The sequence below is a fragment of the Periplaneta americana genome, chromosome 10 (assembly GCF_040183065.1).
Source record: "Periplaneta americana isolate PAMFEO1 chromosome 10, P.americana_PAMFEO1_priV1, whole genome shotgun sequence".
Classification (NCBI taxonomy): Eukaryota; Metazoa; Arthropoda; class Insecta; order Blattodea; family Blattidae; genus Periplaneta; species Periplaneta americana.
The window spans coordinates 123248815-123255553 of NC_091126.1; positions in this window are offsets into that span (position 1 = coordinate 123248815).

A 6739-nucleotide genomic window follows, 5' to 3' on the forward strand; every position below is an offset into this window, starting at 1 on the left:
GAGAAGTAAACTCGAAATGTTTGGACTTAAATTGAACGATCGTGGAGAAGTGCTTAACAGAAAACAAATTTCGTGTTTAGTGATGCAGGAAATGTTATTACTAAATGTAGAGCAACACTTAATTCGGAGTATGTGAATGCACTCACATGTTTAAAATCATGGATGAAGCAGTATTAACTAGGTGAGTCTTCATACTTTTTTTTATTTGTGTTTGTTTCAAAAATCCCCGGAGAATTGACACAATAAATTATAAGCCTCCATAATAAACATGTTAATAAATAACTAAAATATTATTGTTTTGTAATACAACGATACGGTATATACAACAAAATTTTATACTTATGCTTATCACCAAACACAATTTAAATTTAAAAATAATTGTGTAGTATATTAAAATTTTTTTCAAATCGATCAAAGCTCGATTAAATTCAAAGCATTAATCAATTAAATATTTTGATCGATTGACAGCACTACTTATAAGCTAATACACCCCTAACTAAACATTCCCAAATTTACAATCTATTAGTTACTTGATTAATATTCTGTAATGCTACATGCTGTTGAATAAAATAAGATGGTGTGTTTATTCAAAAAATTAAGAAAAGTGCTATGATATTAGAAAATATTTTATGAGTTTGTTATATTCTTAAATTCCATAACTTTGACTTGGACTGTGAAGATAATGATGAAGTTTAATGAGAAGATTATTTATACAGTGTTTGAAAATGATAATCAGATAGGTAAAGTAATCCTCAGAATTTAAGAATGTAACAAATTCATAAGATATTTTCTAATATCATAGCACTTTTTTTTAACGTTTTTAATACTCACACCATCTTATTTATTCAACAGCACGTAGCATTCTAGAATATTAACCAAGTAAATAATAGATTGTAAATTTGGGAATGTTTATTTAGGGGTGTATTAGCTTATAAGGCCTACAATGCCGAAGTGGCTTCCTTTTTGATGATGATCACATGGTCACCCTAATTATATAGATATTTTTTTCTGGACAAAATAAATGTTACAAAAAAATTTGCAATTCTCTTTGTAATGTCGTTTTATCATGCTTAATGTGTCTTATTTGTTATGAAATATATACTTAAAATTGACAAAACATGTATTTTCAACTTACAAAATACATGCCTAAATTTAAAAAATAAAAATTTCTGTCCTCACCAATTAAAAAAAGTATTAATATTGAATATCGGTGAAAACATTTGCATTGTTATTCACACTTAAGTTTACATAAATCAGTTCTGTAGACAGTAGTACATACCAGAGTAAGAGTAAGTTATTTTTTAGAATCAGATATCATACAATTTTTTTTGATTTCCTATTTTCAATAGGAGCAGATGAGTTCTGTTTTATAATGTGATATCGTGAAATTGTGTGTCATTATTGGTTTTTTTATAGTTTTATTTACTTGTATTTTTTTATCATCATTTGTTAAACTTTAAGAAAATTAAGCGATGTACTATAGTAAGAAGAATTCCAAATGTTCAAGTTCTAACCCTAACAATGATGTGGAATCTCAAAATCGCATGCAGAAACATACTTAAAAGATATTCTATGTCACTATTGCATCTCGTTTAAAGGCTAGAAATGCTTGCGCTGAATATTCCTTATGTAGTTTCTAGTGCTATGCAGCTCTAAGTTATGATTAGTATGAAATATAATTTATGTTGAATGATGCTCTTTAGAATAAGAAAAATTTTTAATTGCGAAAGCAGTAGGCCTACTGCATTATTGTAGTTAATGCTGTCTAGGACTAGAAATTTTATAAACACAATAGCCTGGATTATTATGACATCATTTCCCAATAGTGCAGTTTAGGACTGATAATAACAGTAACATTGGCAGTTATTATTGACATGCAGGAGTCAACAATAGCATAATAATTATGGTATAATTCTGTTATTATGGTTTATTACTATTGTTTATGAAATAACCTCTGTGGGTAATTGAAACAATCTGTATGACTGTTTGGAGGTTACATAATATACTTGCAGTATTTTGTTATGATATGTTAGTTGCGAGTTTCGGTTAAGTTGAAGAACAAGAAGAATTTCACAAATTGCGAAAGAGTTTCATCCAGATCAGAATTAAACTTCTGTTGATGTGAATGTGTTTTAAGTATAACCTTAAAATATTTTATTTATCCAAATCATCATACTATGTTATGAAGTTTTATATTTTAGTGGCTATTAAAAATATTATAAATCAGTAACAGCTCTTGTGACCTTAAAATTGGCTACCAATTAATTATTTATTATATAAGCAATGTCATTATTTAATGCTTTAATTTTTTTTTTCATGATTATGAAAATGTTAGGTCTACAAGTTGTACATCGATGTGAGGGCCAAGACAAGGGTTTTCACATAGTCTAGGTCATTTAAATTCCAACAAAATGATTATTACCGATCTACAATTCAACATAAATGATGGCAGTTTTAATATTTTAGGTATAAATAAATGATACCACGTCACTGGAGTGGTACCCATTTATGAATGGTGATTTTATTTTATTTATTTTAGTGGGTTATTTTACGACGCTTTATCAACATCTAAGGTTATTTAGCGTCTGAATGAGATGAAGGTGATAATGCCGGTGAATTGAGTCCGGGGTCCAGCACCGAAAGTTACCCAGCATGGTGATTTCAGTCGAACAACAAGACTACAGGAGTTGTCAGAATATCTTAGCCCCAGCTTTAGTTTTGAACCTAACAACTGAAATTGTTAATAACGCATATTATTTCTCAATGGCATTGATGCAAACAACAAAGGTAACATCAAATATTTCCCCATTTTACTTAAGTATTTCAGCTTAATGGGATGAAAACATGCCTTCTAGATTTTTATGAAAATAGTGACGAGCCCTCTGAAGCAATAGCTCATGATATAGTGAAGAAAATTGAAGACAATAAGTTGCATTTTACTAAAATGTCTTCATACTCACCAAACAATGCCTCAGTTAATTATGGCAAACACAACAGTGTCTTTGAAAAGCTGAAGGACAAGAAACCTGATATAGTGAAAACCAATTAAGTCTTATCTGGCCCATGCTTTTTATACAACTGGTCCAGAGATACATGTATGAAACTGAATATTGATATTGGAAATCTTATTCTAAAGTTCCGCTCTCATTTTTGTTACTCAGTAGCAAGTACTACACACTTTGTCTTGCTAAATACCATTCATTGTTTCATTAGATGCTAATATGATTGTTGTTTTTTTCTTTTTGAATTGAAATATTCTTGAAAAAATTTATGCTCAAATTATGTTTGCTAGTGTTGTCTATGCCTCACGTGCTGTTATGCAGTCTACAGTATGTAGGCCTCCTGCTTATCAGATTACCACACTTAATACTATTGTAGCCAATGCATTTTCTTCATTCTGTTTAAAGTAATTTGTATTCACCAGTTGCATGTCCCCACAAATGGTTACACACCAAAATTTTTGCATTGTACTTCCAGACATGATTATTATCACCACTTAATTTATTAATTTTATCATCGTTTACCAGCTTTGTTAGATTCATATACTGGATTCACTGTTACTCATTTCTTTAAATCATTGTCATTATAGCCTGACAAATATTCACTGTCTCTATTATTGCAGTGGTGTAGTTTCTCAATTTTTCTTGCTTAGATTTAGATTATTTCATTTTCATACACAGACATGGGAATGAATTAAGTTAAACGTAAAACATAAACATAAATGGTACATAGTTCCTTCATTTGACTATATAATTTTAATAAGGAACGTTGCATACTAAACAAAACTACAAAAGAAAAATTCAAGGCCCCCATTCAATGCCATAATATTAAACATTCACCGCTGCAAGTTAAGTAGCCTATATGATCTGAATAGGATTACCAGAGTTTTAGAATGTAAATAAGGAAGAGGATAAGGTTGAGCCTTGAGGAGTAATGTTTATTGCAAGAAAAATGCAAACAATATGAGAGAACCCCATATGCACACTTTGCCGTTTATTGTGTTGCCATAGTTTTGTACAACTTTAAAGCACCCACACTGAATTAAAACTTTGCAACTTATTTTATTTTTATTTTATTACTTACGATTAAAACGCAATCAAATGGTTCTCTGCTACTAAATTTTCTAATAAACTTACTGATTTCTAGTGAAAATTATAGATACATCTTTATGAACTGAATTTATCGCATTACTGTATAGTACAAAGCAAGGAAAGTAGAATAAAAGATACTAGCCACCAGGAACACCTCACACTGCTCGTGACATCATCTGCCGGCAAGGCTGGGACTTGTAACATGCCTTGTATTATGAAAGCTTCGTACTGAAGATTTTTATGGCACCCATAAAAAGACCATTTTGATCCCAAACAATTTCTCAATTATTGTGGGCTCTTTAGAGATTGTGAAACATTATTAAAATGCTTATTTATTTACAATGGGGATATGAAAATAATACAGAATGAGTGTCTAAGAAGAATATTATGTTATTGTGCTCGAATTATAGTTGGTGATTTTCTTAATTTTCTTCATTGTTTTATGGCTAGTTGTAGATGATTTACTTTTCTGTCCTTGTCAGTGTTTGTTGAGAGCTTTCATGATGATCGAGTTCTGGACTATCATTCAATAACGAATGGATCTATAGGCCTACTAGAGATCTTTCGTTCAGTATATTAGCAAATGTTTGTGCTGTGTTTTGAACTTGTTTAATGTAGTCCCATGCTACTCTTCAAAACACTTTTCAAATTTGTAAACCACATGAAACCAGTCAACAGGAGGACGAATATTTCTCCATGAAAAACACTGTAACCAATCGGAATTCTTACTTTCACAGTTCTTTTTCTTCTTCACTATAGAGAGTTTGTTTGCAGTATAGCCTATATACTCATAGATATTTCTTCTTCAATTCGTACAAAATACTTTGATTTCACTGTCATTGTTAACTCCACCCATATGTTAAATCTTGTGATACTGTTGGCCTAACACTTTCTCCAGTTTGCGAAACAAATCCAGTGTATAGTAAATTAATAATAATTTTTGTTGCCTGCCATATATCACACAAACCTCAGATGCCACAGCATTTGAAATATGTGTCTGATTTACTTTAATTCCTAAGTCTCTCTGATTTTGAGGACCCATGTCACTGACAAAAGTACATAGGTACTTTAAAACCAGAGGCTTGTACAGAACTTATAATTGTTTTTATAATATTGAAGACATGATAGTGCAATCAAACATAAGTAGGTATTTGGCTGATTCCATTTCCCCTTAAATCTTACTTACTTACAAATGGCTTTTAAGGAACCCGAAGGTTCATTGCCGCCCTCACATAAGCCCGCCAGCGGTCCCTATCCTGAGCAAGATTAATCCAGTCTCTATCATCATATCCCACCTCCCTCAAATCCATTTTAATATTATCCTCCCATCTACGTCTCGGCCTCCCTAACGGTCTTTTTCCCTCCGGTCTCCCAACTAACACTCTATATGCATTTCTGGATTCACCCATACGTGCTACATGCCCTGCCCATCTCAAACGTCTTGATTTAATGTTCCTAATTATGTCAGGTGAAGAATACAATGCGTGCAGTTCTGTGTTGTGTAACTTTCTCCATTCTCCTGCAACTTCATCCCGCTTAGCCCCAAATATTTTCCTTAGCACCTTATTCTCAAACACCCTGAACCTATGTTCCTCTCTCTGAGTGAGAGTCCAAGTTTCACAACCATACAGAAGAACCGGTAATATAACTGTTTTAGAAATTCTAACTTTCAGATTTTTGGACAGCACACTGGATGATAAGAGCTTCTCAACCGAATAATAACACGCATTTCCCATATTTATTCTGCGTTTAATTTCCTCCCGAGTGTCATTTATATTTGTTACTGTTGCTCCAAGATATTTGAATTTTTCCACCTCTTCGAAGGATAAATCTCCAATTTTTATATTTCCATTTCGTACAATATTCTGGTCACGAGACATAATCATATACTTTGTCTTTTCGGGATTTACTTCCAAACCGATCGCTCTACTTGCTTCAAGTAAAATTTCCGTGTTTTCCCTAATCGTTTGTGTATTTTCTCCTAGCATATTCACGTCATCCGCATAGACAAGAAGCTGATGTAACCCGTTCAATTCCAAACCCTGCATGTTATCCTGAACTTTCCTAATGGCATATTCTAGAGCGAAGTTAAAAAGTAAAGGTGATAGTGCATCTCCCTGCTTTAGCCCGCAGTGAATTGGAAAAGCATCAGACAGAAACTGACCTATACGGACTCTGCTGTATGTTTCACTGAGACACATTTTAATTAATCGAACTAGTTTCTTGGGAATACCAAATTCAATAAGAATATCATATAATACTTCCCTCTTAACCGAGTCATAAGCCTTTTTGAAATCTATGAATAACTGATGTACTGTACCCTTATACTCCCATTTTTTCTCCATTATCTGTCGAATACAAAAAATCTGATCAATAGTCGATCTATTACGCCGAAAACCGCACTGATGATCCCCAATAATTTCATCTACGTACGGAGTTAATCTTTTCAAAAGAATATTGGACAAAATTTTGTACGACGTCAACAAAAGTGATATTCCTCGAAAGTTACCACAGTTGGTTTTGTCCCCCTTTTTAAAAATAGGTACAATTATGGACTCCTTCCATTGTTCTGGTACAATTTCCTTTTCCCAAATAGCAAGTACAAGTTTATAAATTTCGCTATATAATGCACTCCCACCCTCTTGTAT